This window comes from Suricata suricatta, chromosome 5 (assembly GCF_006229205.1).
Source record: "Suricata suricatta isolate VVHF042 chromosome 5, meerkat_22Aug2017_6uvM2_HiC, whole genome shotgun sequence".
NCBI lineage: Eukaryota > Metazoa > Chordata > Mammalia > Carnivora > Herpestidae > Suricata > Suricata suricatta.
This window is the reverse complement of record NC_043704.1, coordinates 142,581,686-142,595,799: the sequence shown is the minus strand read 5'-3', so window position 1 is coordinate 142,595,799 and position 14,114 is coordinate 142,581,686. Positions and strand designations below refer to the sequence as shown.

The window sequence follows — 14,114 nt, the reverse complement described above, 5'->3', positions numbered from 1 at the left end:
TGTTTTTGGTTTGTTTATTAGTTTGGTTTGTTTTGTTTTTGTCCCCTGTTTTAGAATACAAGAAGTGATTCATGAATTCCTTAATCCCTCGTGGCAGCAAAGTTGTTCCTGGGTCCACATAGTTCATTGTTGCCTCATTCCAGAGTAAAGATGGATGTGAGTCAGTCTTGAATGGTAAGTGTCACTGTTTTAAACTGCAAAGGCGTTTATGTGGCTAAATTCCTTTTCCCCTACAAAGGGAATTCACAAGTACACACTGCAGACATCAAAGGCTATTCACAATTAAGCAAGATCTTACTGTAAGCCTACTCATGTACTTTTGTCCCACCAAATAAAAAATCGAGCTTGGGTCTGAAGCTCAGGACTGTTTTGTCATCATCTCCTGTCTTTATAGTAGTACGAGTAGTGTTGCTTTCATTTATTTATTGATTTAAGGTTGTTTTTTTGTTTTTTTGTTTTTTTTTTTGAGAGAGTGCACCAGCGAGAGAGCACAAGCAAGGGAGGGGCAGAGAGAGGAGACACAAGTTCTAGGCTCTGAACTGTCAGCATAGAACCTGAGGATGCTGGGCTGGAACCCACGAACCATGAGATTATGACCTGAGCCGACCTCGGAAGCTTAACGACTGAGCCATCCAGGCGCCCCAACAAGTAGTGTTACCTTTAAACACAACAAACAGACTTAGAATCCTGAGTTTTATTTTCTGCTCTGCCACTATTAGCAGTGACCTTGGGGAAGTTACTAGAGGTTATGTATGCTAAATGATTGGCTCCATAAATGGTAGAGAACTTTTAAGAGCTTTCAAAATTGAAATATATATTTTTAAATGAATCTATTGATCCTTTATCTTGACTATGTCATATATGTAATATATTTATAATTCAATATATTTATAATTTGTATTCAGTATATTTATTTTACATATATATTTCCTAATTTATACAGAGAAAGGAAAGAGGGAAGATATAAGGGAAGCAAAGCCAGCTTAAGAAAATGAGAATCAGGGGCACCTGGGTGGCTCAGTCAGTTAAGTGTCTGACTTCGGCTCAGGTCATGATCTCACGGTTCGTGGGTTCGAGCCTCACGTCGGGCTCTGTGCTGACAGCTCAGAGCCTGGAGCCTGCTTCGGATTCTGTGTCTCCCTCTCTCTCTCTGACCCTCCTCTGCTCACACTGCCTCTCTCTCTTAAATAAATAAAAACATTTAAAAATTTTTTAAAAATGAGAATCCATTGTTTCATCCATACTGATTGATAGTAAGTGAAATAGATGAAAGGGAAAAGCCAATCTAATTCTGTATGTAAGTGTCCATTCAGTTTAGTCAAATATCGTTTGACCCCCATGTATGGACGCATAGAAGACCATCTGCCAGGAGGTCTGCTGAATTCCCTGGTTGCTGGTAGTGCCAGGGAACAGCCTCTGCCTAAGGACACAGTATGTGCAAAGAAGAGATCTGAGAGTCTAATACTTAATCAAAGGACCAGATGGATGTGCAAGGGCTTTCAACGTAGATTGCTTAGAACAGCAAGAAATGGGAAATGAACAAAATACCTATTAAAAAGAATTGGTTAAATACAATGTAATAAAGAGAGTTATCCATATAGGGTGATCATGAAGGATGATGTGGTAGAAATAAATGTGTTTATACAGAAAGATGCTTATGACATATTGGATGAAAACTTAAAGTGAACGGGAGTGTAGCTGATGTGATTCTGTCTCCAAAGTGGAAACATTATATATGAATACTTGTGAATATATTTCCTTTCTCTCTTCTCTCTCACCACTCCTCCTCTTTGCACATGTGCACACATGCGTGCACACACACACATACACATACATCTACAGAGACTTTCTTGAGGAAAAAAACATAGTTTAGAGTGCCAGAGTAGGGATTTGCTTTTCAGCAACAAAAACAGCTTTTCAAGGAATAAGTAGGCATCATTCCCCCTTAGTGGCATTTTACTGGCCACACTAAGTCACAGATTCTCTCCGTCTGTCTGGCTCCTGTGTTTCCCTCTCAGATTTCTTTCTTTCTCAGTCCCTCCCTTCCGCATTGCTCTGAAGTTCAGATTCTATCTGCCATCACAGAGGGCGTTCCCCTCCCCATCCCACTCCCTGGCCTTGTTACCTGTAACCAAATCACACTCTGTCTCCCGTTTCGCTCAGCCTCATCCAAGTATTTCCCAGACCAAGATACATCTCTCCCAAAAGATGTCTGTTGTGCAAAAATTTTTAAAAAGGTATTTTTCTCTCTGCATAAAGTATTCCCTTTACAAAAAAAATGTTTATTTATTTTGAGAGACAGAGAGCGTGTGAACTGAGGAGGGGCAGAGAGATGGAGAGAGCATCCCAAGCAGGCTCTGCATTGTGGGCACAGAGCCTGACTCAGGCTTCCAACTCACAAAACATCAGATCATGACCTCAGCTTGAAATCAAACCTTGGAAGCTTAACCAACTGAGATGCCCAGGATCCCCAGGTTTTCTCCTTTTTTATTCTAAGATGTACAGTTCTCAGATATTAGCCTTCCTGAAGCCCATACGAGTGAGTATATACAGTAATAGTGAACTATTCTGACAATCGAAGGGATATGGGTCTGGAGCTAGAAGGTAGCGATAATGACTCAAATTACAGTTTTCAAAAAGAAAAATAAGTTTGCTTTGGCCCCTCTGCCTCAAATGGCCAGTGCATTTTGTAGCAAAGCCAGGCTGCTTTCTCTGTCTCAGGAGGATAGTTATTTCTTATTTCGGGGGTTATTAATGGTAGTCTTATCAACTGTTGGATCTTCAGTTCTGACAGGTCTCATGTGGCCACACGCACATATGGCGGGTTTTATCTGGACCTGTGAGCTCAAACGCTGTGGCTAGGTGAAAATGTGAGGCCGGTTGGACTACGATTCAGAATTCTAGCTGCCTGACAGCACAGGTTTGACACACCCCCGTGTGGCCCTTTCAGAGGAGAAAAGGGAACGAACCTCAGGACAGTGACGCTTCTATAAAACAATCAGAAATTAACGGTGCAGAAACTCACTTTAAAAATTCAAAATAGAATGTGCAATCGTGGTGGAGGTCATGGAGAGGACGTGACTGCTGGATGACCTGCAGGCCGGATCCGGGCGGTCAGACACTCCTGACCCCTCCTCTGTCCTTGGAATGCATATTCCGCCCACTGTTTCCACGGTGGGAGCCGTTTCAAGGACACAGCCCTGAGAGATCAATGTGGCAGTAAGACTATCGGCAGGGTACACATGACCAAACACAGTTAAAGACTTTATGTAAACGTTTAAGATCCAGCAGTGGGGACAGACATCTGCTCCTCTTGCAGCCGCTCGAGACAAGCCTCTTAATGTAACTTCACTTCTTAGATCTGCTACTGACCAATCCGAGTGGCCGGCCTCTTTCCCTTACCTCTCCCCGCCCTCTGTGAACTGGAGGCAGTTTGTAAACCAAGAGATCCAAACATGCCCAGAGCTGCCGTAGAGACTGCGAATGGCCAGGAGTGGCTCCCAGGCCATCATGATGCTGACAGTAACGTGGGAAACTAGTAACGACACGGGCATTGCAGTAAGGAGACGGGAAGGCAAGAGATGAATGTTGTAAGAAATGTTTTAAAATGGTGAGAAGGAATTTTGCTATATTCTCTGAGCTAAGGTGGACCTAGGGTGGCACACCATCCCGTGGACCAGCCGGTTGCTCATGTCAAAGTTCATCAGTGTCCACATCTTCATGCCTGAGGGTTTATTTTCTAAAAAAACAAAACAAAACAAAACAAACAAACAAACAAAAAACAAAACAAAAACAGAAGACTGTTCTCTCCAGAAGCATAGGTAGCAAGCCAGAAATGTCAGAAAATTAGCAATTCCTCGGACTGGCACTCAACCAATAACTCTGGAGTGAATGTAATTCCAGGGTATGTGTTCTCCACTCCCCAATGTTTCCTCATGGAAGTAAGTTCCAGATGCCCAAGTGAGGGGTGCCTCAATAACCACTCCTTTCCTCTCTCACTTCCCCAAACCCCTGGAATGCTCCCTGGAACTCACAGATAACTGCTTACACTGAATTCTTGCTTCATGTCTGCTTCTGGGAGACCAAACTATGGTACCTATAATCCGACTTGGAAATTGTGGGTCTTTGTACATATCATTAAGATTCTTTGCTGATGACCTTGGCTGCTAAAAGTGATTTGTCATTCGTCTTTGCAATTCCCGGGTGCAATGCCAGACAGTGTGTTATAAAGAAGTGAAGTGGAAATTAGCTGATGATGTCATTTTTTGTCACATTATTTGTACTTGGCATTTGAGTTGGCCTATGAACATTGTTGAGAGACTTCAGTGTTTAAACATATTCATTTTTGGTTATTTATTTCAGTGTCTATGGATTTATAACTCTGGCAAGTGATTTGAGTTTATTTTTAATGGCAGATGTCCATCTTAAAGTTAAATTTTAAAATGTTGACACATCCACATTGTGTAGAAAATGATCATTAACTTTTAATCGAGGTGTGATCTCATATTATTACTTCTCCCTTTTATTGAAAAAAAACCCCTATGTTTTTATGATTTCCTCCAAGAACAAGTCATACATTTGGTTGAGATAAAGAATAATATATAGAAATAAAATAGTAGTGATTTTTTTTTTTAAACTAAGAAGCTGTTAACTTTATGGTGCTCTTATAATCAAAGATGTCTTAAAGTTGAGGAAAATCGTCCATACGTTGTATTGGTGATACATGCTCAGTATAAAATTTCCTAAAATAAAAACCCAAAAGTATAAAGAAAAAAACCCCATAATCTCAACACACAAATATAAATATTTTTTATATTTTATTAAAAATATTAACATTGTATATATTTTTTATTTAAAACTTTTAAAACTTATTTATTCTGAGAGAGAGAGAGTTTATGTGCACATGTGCAAGTGGGGGAGGGGCAGAGAGCGAGCGTGAGATCGAGAATCCCAAGCAGGCTCTGCAGTGTGGGCATGGAGCCAGAGGTGGGGCTTGATCTCACAAACCGTGACATTGAGATTGTGACCTGAGCCGATTTCAGGAGTCAGACACTCAACCAACTGAGTCACCCAAGCGCCCCAACATTTTAAAATGTATTTCCAAACATCTCCCTCTCAGTGCTCATGCTCATATATATTGGCATAAGTAAGACCATAGAAGACATATCCTTTCATTAAATACTGTTGTTACATGATAACGTTTCATGAATGTTTCTCCACTTACTCAAAATGCCAATATCTTCCTTGATAAGAATAGATGCTCTGCAGAGGTTGAAAAGATGAATCAGTGTATAATACTGATTCAAAGTACTTCCTGCTTGGAAGTAGCATTCTTTGGCAATAGCGTTTGAAATGTCCATTATTGCATTAATTATTTTTAGTTGCTACCTTTTTGGAGAAGACTATGCAAGCATGTATAGGCAAATAGTACCCCAAAGTATCCAATTAACTCTTTAATGCATCAATCTTGAGGAAGAGAGCAGGATTGTAGAGACGGAAAACAAATCTGTCTTCAACTTTGAAGCAAGTAAGACGGGCTCTGGCAAGTCCCCCAAAGTGAAGAGCCTAGAAGAGGTAGGGAGCATGAAAAAAACAAAGGGGAGGACCATTCTGCCTCTGTGCCTCAGTTTCCTCCTCTGCAACTGGAGGAGACTGATTCTGCCTTATGATCGTTTTGCTAGCCAAGATTTTAGAACGTGATCAGTCTTTGAGTTCTGGCACACTGTGGTAGAACTGTGTGGTTTCTGTCTGACCAGCATCCCTTCCCCCGTTAACACAACCCATCCCTTCTTTTTGGGGAACTGCCCTTTCCCCATTGCCCACCAGAAAGCTTGTGGGGGTGGGGGGCGAACCACCCCTGGCTCCAGGGCTGGGTGGGTCAACCAGGCCTGGCCAATCAGGATAGCCAATCCCTTTCATCACAATGATTGGTTCAGGGGTGAACATATGACTCAAGTCAGTCAATGATCAACCTGCTTGGGAGAGCCTCCCCTTGGGTGGCAAATCTGGTAGAAGATAGGCCTGGAGCTTCTGACTGGCTATGTTCTTGACTGCTTGGGGGGAGCCTGTGGGGAATAAAGCAAGCACTAGGAAAAGACACAAGGAAGCAGCTTTTCTCTCTACTTATTTCTGAAAGTTTTTCAACCAAGAGAGGGCTAGGGGTTCCAAGAGCAACAGTGACTCATGGCCACGCTGCCGCAGTTATACAAGGCGTAAACAGACGTCAGAGAGGCAGGGCCCTGGGCAGGAACTTTCCAGCTTCAGTGATGATTCCCAGATTTCAAGGCTGTCATGGAAGCAGAGATCCACCACAGGGGCTTGGCTAATGAGGATCTCAGTGCCTTTGAGCACTGGCTTTGAGAAGCCCTACTCCTGCTGTCCAGACATCACATAAACCTCCTGGATTGTGGCGAGAGCCTGAGAGTGGGGGAAAGCTCTAACATGCCTGCATTTATATTTCCTACCTGTTTCAGTAAAGGCTTGATGTTGGACTTTAATTAAACTTTAAAAACTGTAAAAAATACAGACGTGCTAGCACACCTGAGTTATTGAACTGCAAACTCTGCCAGCTGCAGACCATGCTCCTTGCTCTGTTCCTTGCGTTGTTTGGGTGACTTCGTACTGCATGACATGCTGTCCTGCATAAAGGAGGTATCAGTGCAGGGTGTGTGTGGGTTTAAAGGAAATGAGAAGAGCTTACCATTGTGAGGGGCAAACTGCTAAAAGGGGGAGAGCGATGGTTGTGACAAAACCAGGGTTTCCGCTTCTTGGGGAGAGAGGTGATACGTGGCTTAAAGCATTTGTGGGACTCAGCTCAGCAAGCATGGTGGAAAAAGACATTGCATGAGAAGAGTCACAACACTGAAGTGTCACAGCACTCTGGGGAACGGAACTGACCCCAGAAGTCAGTGTGAGAAGAGCTTAGAAAGGAGTGGTGGGACATGGGGTCACGGTGAAGTGTCTTGAAAGTTGGGCTAGGATTATGATCTTTATTCAGTAAGTCACTGGAGCCCATGGAAGGTTCATAAGGAGGGAGCCACACGAATAATCTTTGGTTTATAGTAACTGGTCATACGGTATAGGACCATGGTTCTCAGAGAGTGATTCCAGACCAGCAGTATTGGCATCGCTTAAGAACTTGTATGAAATGCAAATTCCTGGGCCACACCCAGAGCTCCTAATGAGAAACAGAGCGATCTGGGTGTCAAAAAGCCCTTCAGGTGATGATGCACACCTGAGAAGTGGCGGCACGAGGAAAGTGCCTTTCCTAGGAGTCACCTGATGAAACTGGGATTTATTGCCTTTAGATGTTTTAAGCCAAAGGCAATTTACCCCACGGCGTGTTAATAGGTTGCCCACCCCACAATCAGAGAAAGTAGAATTTATTAATTTGTGTAAGGAACATAGTAAAGTGTGGCATTTTTTTCTCTCTCTTTGCTGACTTCCACATGCACTATACAAAACACACCCTGACCTCAACTATTTTTCTAGAGAAATAAAATAGGAGAGAGCATCATGGTGCCAAAATGCAGCCCCAGGTTCCTTTCTCCCCGGACTCTCCTGATTTCTAACAGGCTAAGAGGGTTTAATAGCCCCTGCTCTGGAGGGAGGAGGGTACCTTCATGTGAATGTGTCACATTCTGAGACCTCAACTTTGGATTTTTTCGGGACTGGTTTCAAAGCCATTTCTCAAAACCTTATCAAAATGTTCTTGATTTAACATCCAGGAAAGATTGGCAAGGACAAGGGGGCACATTCAGGAATACCGGGACTGCCAGAAGGCAGACAGGCTTAGCAGAAGACGGTTCTTTGAGTCTTGTCCAGCCTTAATCATGTTCTTTGGTGCCCAGTGCTGCTGCTATAGATCCAGGAGCCCGGAAGTCCTCCTACACTGGGGAAGCATCCTGTGCTGTGAGGGCAGGGCAGAGGAAGAGAGAGCCTCTATTCTCTTGGTAAGAGTCAATCAAGACTGTGGCCTCTGACCGCTGGTTCTCCAACTCACTGGCTTATGCACATTTTGTTTCATAGATGTCTTGTAAATGCAATCAGAGACTCCTGAATTCAGAGGGAACTCTGTAGGGCTCTGAAGGGCTCTTCTTACTTTCTACCCTGATCGATGCTCCTATGGTCTCTTCAAGATTTCCAGAGAGAGCCACACATTATTTTGAAGACTGGAAAGCACCAGAGTGTGGACACGTGCATACGCCCACATTCTCTGCATGGCGTTGGATTACCAAAGCAGGACTGCAAAGGAGGTACCTGAGAACCAGTGGTGAGACACAGGGGATCATCCATCTCACCCTATAAAAGAAATCAGACGTAGCCAGCATTTCTTTAGAGGGGATTGGTGTTGCGATGCTGGCAGTCCTACCTCCCTCTGTAAAATAACCTAAAATGTTAGTTTCATCATGGGTAAGGATTCTTGGCGGAGTCAATTATATTATGCGTCTAAATCAGGGTTTCTGAGCCTCCACACTAGTGACGATTTGGGCTGGATAATTCTTTGTCGTGTGTGCCTATGTGTTCATTGTAGGATGTCTGGCAGCATCCCTGGACTTTAGATGCCAAGAGCACCCTACCCTCAATTGTCATAATAAAAAATGTCTGGACATTGCCAATGTCCCCTGGAAGACAAAATTGCCCCTGGTTGAGAACCACTGCACCAAACTCTATTGTCTCTGACAATTATTGTGTACGTGTGTGTGTGTGTGTGTGGGTGGGTGTTTGGTATAATAGCTACCCACTTACTGACCAGGAAAATGAGGAGATCTTTATTTCACATGATTAAAAGATTTGAAAAGCTAGTTGTTGGGTTGCAACGTGAAAGGTCACTTTGTCTTCTGCAGTGTCCCCCTTGTCTCAAGCCCCCACTCCCACGTGTTATGCTAGACTTAACTCAGACATTCAGAACCACACTGTAGGAGGTCTGGGGAGATTTGCTGTCTATAGATTATACTAGTGGGAATGGAGGAGGGAAGGAAAGACTGTAGGGCCAGGCTTCCTGGTGGCCGGCAATGGTTTTCTTGAAAATGAGGGTTGAGTTTCACATTCTAGAAGTTTTTAAGAGGAGACATTCTATAAGAACAAAGTCGAAGGTTGGGCTTCCATTCCAGGACCAGGTATCATAACTGGGGGCCTGGTGAAGGGTTCCATTTTACTTGTTGCTGAATAATTTCTCCTTGAGTTATGGGAACTGTCCAACACAATGTAAACAGTAAATGTTCTCCCTACTTTAGTTCTTGTTGGTCACCCCATTTTCTTAGACTTATTACTCTGATATGGCCTGGGTGGTGGTGCTGTGGGGATAAGGAAGGAAGCAGGAAGGGCTGTGCAGCTGGGCAAAACCACCATCTCTCAACTCTGCATACTCCTTCCTTCCAGGGTACTATGGCTAAGACCTTACTTCTGCTTTGCCAGTTAGTTCCTCGTTAGCTTCTGACAACAGGGGTTCCAGGGGGATTCAGAGAGACCTCAAGGCTGGAGGAAGGATGAAGGGCTTTCTTCTGCTTGTTTGCTTCCTCTCCTCTGTGCCATCTGGGCGATGGTTCACCATCAGCAACAGTTGGCTTAAGGAGTAGCAGTTTGGTTCCATCTGCAATTCTTTTCTTTTCTCCCTGAACCAGTGCTATGGTGGAAACAATCCACCCCTACCAAAGAGATTAGTACAGCTGGCTGTGACTGCCGCCTTGGAGACCTGTGCTCTGATTCCACAGGGGACTTCTTCCACGCTCCTGAGGCCTTGGTGCTGGCGACCACCGCCTCTTCAGGACTCTGAGCCCTAGGCATCCAATAGCCCAATTCCCTCCCTTTATCCCTGCCCCCTTGTCTTAGCCGTGGTAACTACTTCCTGTAGCTACTGTATCTGTGCTACCTCAGTTTCCCTTTTTGACTTTTTAGTCCTCTGTACATATTTGATCAACTCTTTATATTATGTTTTCTTCATTAACGTAACCAGTATGGTTTCTGTTTTGCTGGCTGGGCCTCAACAGGAATAAGATAACAAGGGTTTGTCTACATCATCTTTCAGATGAGACTGAGTGGTGACGGCAGTCCTGCCTTGAGCTGTTCAGTGATTCTGAGTGTGTCCAACAAAATCAGCTGCAGAGCCAGCAGGGGACATCAGACGTAGGCTGCTCGTGGCAGGAGAGAGGAGGGGGATGCCCAGAAACAACTGCCAAGGGGACAATCTGGGACACCCAGGAGAAAACCCTCTTCGATCCCAAATCTCTGCAAGATCAGACTAGCTTCTGTGTTCTTCACAACCAGATAGAATCCAATCAGGTAGATTATCACATGTAACATTAAGGAAATAGTGTCTCATTAAACTTTTGTTAAGTATCATGCATATGCATGCATGTGTGTACTGGCATGTAATTTAAAATGCTTTTTTTTTTAACTGTCAGTTTGGGAAAAAATGAAAGAGCAGAGGGAGGCTGATGTGTAGGATTCATGGAAAGTCATGAGACTTCTGTGCTTTTTGAATTCCAAGTAAACTGACCTGGGCAAATGACGGTACCATCATTCATTCAGACTTAAGGGCTCTCTATACACTGAGAGGACTCTCAGTAGATAATCTCAGGCTTCCCTAACCTGGAAATGGAGGGCCCAGGAGGCCTGAGGACATATAGCCAGTCTGTGGTCCCTGGACCCTACCTCCATTTCTTGAGGCTGCTGCATCAGCCCTTGCTTTCCTGGTCACTTCCCATGCTTGTCCTACTGTGGTGAGCCATCATGCATCCATCCCACATTGTCCACTAAAATGAGGGCGGAGTCAGAACCTACTACAGAAACTGAAGCAAAATCATGTCTGTACAAACTTAGAGACATATCCTCTGAAACGCTTTAGGCCTTGTGATAAGTATTCTTAGAATTCGCCCACTCTGCTGTTTTTTGGACTTTTGGGATTAGTGTTCTCTTTCTAAAACTTGTTCTATTCCTAATAGCTACACACACACACACACACACACACACACACACACACACACACACACACTTTTTTTTTTTTTTACAATCCCCGGGGACAGGTATCTGGGGTTAGGATGCAGGTGACCTCTCAGACACCAGCCCCAGCAGGTGGCACCCTGCACCTCAGGAATCTGGGTCTTGTCCACATGTCTGTTCACAAACTGGCCATGTTTGGGCAGGAATCTGAATGGGAGGTCTCTGAATTAAAGGGCTCAGACCACTCTAAAAATTAAGAATGGGCCATTCTTCTAGAGTTTATTTTATTTTTTTAATGTTATTTATTTTTGAGAGGGAGAGACAGCAAGCATATGCACAGGGGAGGGGCAGGGAGAGGGAGACAGAGAGTCAGAAGCAGGCTCCAGGCTCTGAGCCATCAGCACAGAGCCCGATGCGGGACTAGAACTCAAGAACTGCTAGATCATGACCTGAGCAGAAGTCGGACGCTTAACCAACTGAGCCACCCAGGCACCCCTGGAGTTTATTTTAAAGGAATGCTATTATAAAAAGACTAGTGGCAAACTTACCTACGTCTGAGGATCTAGGTTTCTGTTGTAGGATTTTTTTTTATCGAGAAGTTCCTGTTCAGGCCACCTGCCCTAACTTACCAGCATCTGCCCCTGTGATTGTAAAGAGGGTTCTTTGGAGACCTTCAGTACCTTCCTGGCACACCATCATGCACACTTCACTGCGGGGCCGAGCTGCACAATGTGGCTGAGCTTTCTGAAGCTCTTCCATGCTAGGGATCAGAAAAGAAAGTTACCTTAAGTGGACTTAATGAAGGACCCAGGAGATTCCACCCCCAGAAGAACACAGTGTTGGGGGGAGATGTTATTTGGCCATGAATTCACTTTGTTCTTCCAGACTCCCTAAATCTTTAGCAACTTTTAAAATTCCAATTCTGTGTTGAAACTTGGATGAGACACATAGAGATTACCTGATCTAACATTGCAGGCAGGGAAAAGAAGAAGCAAGGCATTTAAATGACTTATCTGAGCTCATTTAACTGGCTATCAGCAAAGCTATTGGACATAGCATTGATTTCCAATAGATAATTTGTCTTAGGAACATCAAATATAATCCATGGTTAAGCAGCACGCCGTGTGGCAGGAGGGCTGCAATTTCACAATCACTGACTTGGCATTGAACATTTAATCAAAAAGTCTGAATCAAATGGAAAGCCCCTAATGGGGTATCTGGCTCAAGCTTCAAATGGCTTAACCTCCACAATGCACCATGCTAATGAAAAGGGACATTGTTACCCAAACAGAAGCACACAGCATTGTTTCCTTGCTTTGGCGGCAAATGGCAATTGTGGATCCAGCTGTATATGCATTAAAAATGGTATTTTCAAGAAGTGAAGATCACCTTAGTGTGTTAAGTGACATGATCTCTCATGAATTCAAATGCCATACGTGTTAACATATTGTTCACTTTGAGAAACGAGATGCTATACTTGGACATCACTATAGTGTTTCTTAAACTTTCTGTCACCTGGAAATCTTGTTAAAAATGTGGGTTTGGGGGTGCCTGGCTGGTTCAGTCAGTTAAGCATCCGACTTCGGCTCAGGTCATGATCTCATGGGTTGTGAGTTTGAGCCCCTCGTCAAGGCTCTGTGCTGACAGCTCGGAGCTTGGATCTTGCTTCAAATTCTGTGTCTCCCTCTCTATCTGCCCCTCCCCTGCTCTCTCTTTCTCTCTCTCCCAAAAGTAAACAAACATCAGAAAAATTTTTTGAAAACAATGTGGGTTTGGATCCAGTAGGTCCGGAGAGGACCTGAGATTCTCTGTAACAGGTGTCCAGCTCTGGGGGCATGCTGCCACTCCGTGGCCCACACCCTGAGTAACAAAGATGTCACAGGCTGGTATGTGAAGGTGAGTAGATTATAGGGCTTAGGACCAAACTATAGGTACCTTGTTTCTACCAGTCAGTAGATGAATAATTTTACAAAACCCTGATTCATTTGAGCAGTAGTTATCCAATGAACAAAGTGAGATCCCATTAATGATACTTGTTCCAAACAACTGGGAAAACACATGGACAAGTGGTCTTGAAAAGCCAGGCTGTGCAAATCATTGCTAGCTGTGGATACCACCCTACTGCGTACTCCAGTCTGAACTCTTAAGGGAAAATACGGTCAGTAGTTAGAGAAAAGATCCTCAGTAAAATTCAGAGAGTGGGTTTCCCTCCAGCTGCACTTTGCAATAGCATGGTGGAAAGACAGTGCTCTACAGGATGGGGCTAATCGCTGACAAGTACAGGACACCTTTAACCATCACATGTTGTGTTTGGTCTTGTTGACATTTAATTCAACTGGTGACATTCACAGGCTGCACTATAAAAACAGCCTGGCAGTAATGGCCATGCACGCTGTTTACTTTATTATAGACTCAGGACTCTGATGGGCTTTCCAGATGACAGTGGGCCTTGAAAAGCTGCCACTGTGGGCTGTGCAAACACACAGTGTGCCCAGGCGAACCTCTGTTTGGTTAATGCGAATCTTGCAGCTGAGCAAACCCAAGGGCTCTGTTTGTAAGGCCTTCCTTCCCTTCCATGGCAAACCAAGCGGGAAAGTGAATTCCATTGGGCTAACCCACAAGATGCCTCTCTCAGGGAAATAGCAGATTTATGAAAAACTGTCTGTCCACTCCTGACCTATTTATATCACAGATGGCTTTCCTGGTGCGTTGTCAGTTGCCCACGTATGATAATGTAAAGGACAGATTTATCTGTTTGACAATAGTCCCATTTCGACCCCCATCTCCTTCCCCATCCACCTCCTAACCCTGACTAAACACTGGGTTATCATCTAAATAGAGACAATAAGTCCACATCAATTTATGGTCTGTCTCATTTAAATGGAGTAGGAATGACTTCATAGTAATAGCTTTCAACGGCCCATGTAACTAATGGAAATGAGGCCATTCTTTATTCTGAGTGTCCAAGTAACAAGTTTTTACTCACAAGAAAGTATCTTGGTGATACTCATATTCAGTGTTTATTCTATAGAACCGCATTAAGACTAAATGCAAGAATAATAATCTCCCTTAAATTAATAAAGAGAGATTACTTCTAGCAAGTGCATTACTAATATGTTCTCTTATAAGCGTATCAAGAAAAAGTGTATCCATGGAGTTTTTCTTTTTTTTTT

At 43.7% G+C, this 14,114-nt stretch overlaps 1 long non-coding RNA gene across 1 annotated transcript; it reads left to right on the top strand.

Moving 5' to 3' along the window:
* The first annotated feature begins 2,499 nt into the window (after positions 1-2,499).
* Positions 2,500-8,166, top strand: LOC115292049. The gene is made up of 3 exons (XR_003908773.1): positions 2,500-2,539; positions 7,851-7,952; positions 8,139-8,166. It is a non-coding gene; the product is annotated as an uncharacterized LOC115292049 (long non-coding RNA).
* Positions 8,167-14,114: the final 5,948 nt, after the last annotated feature.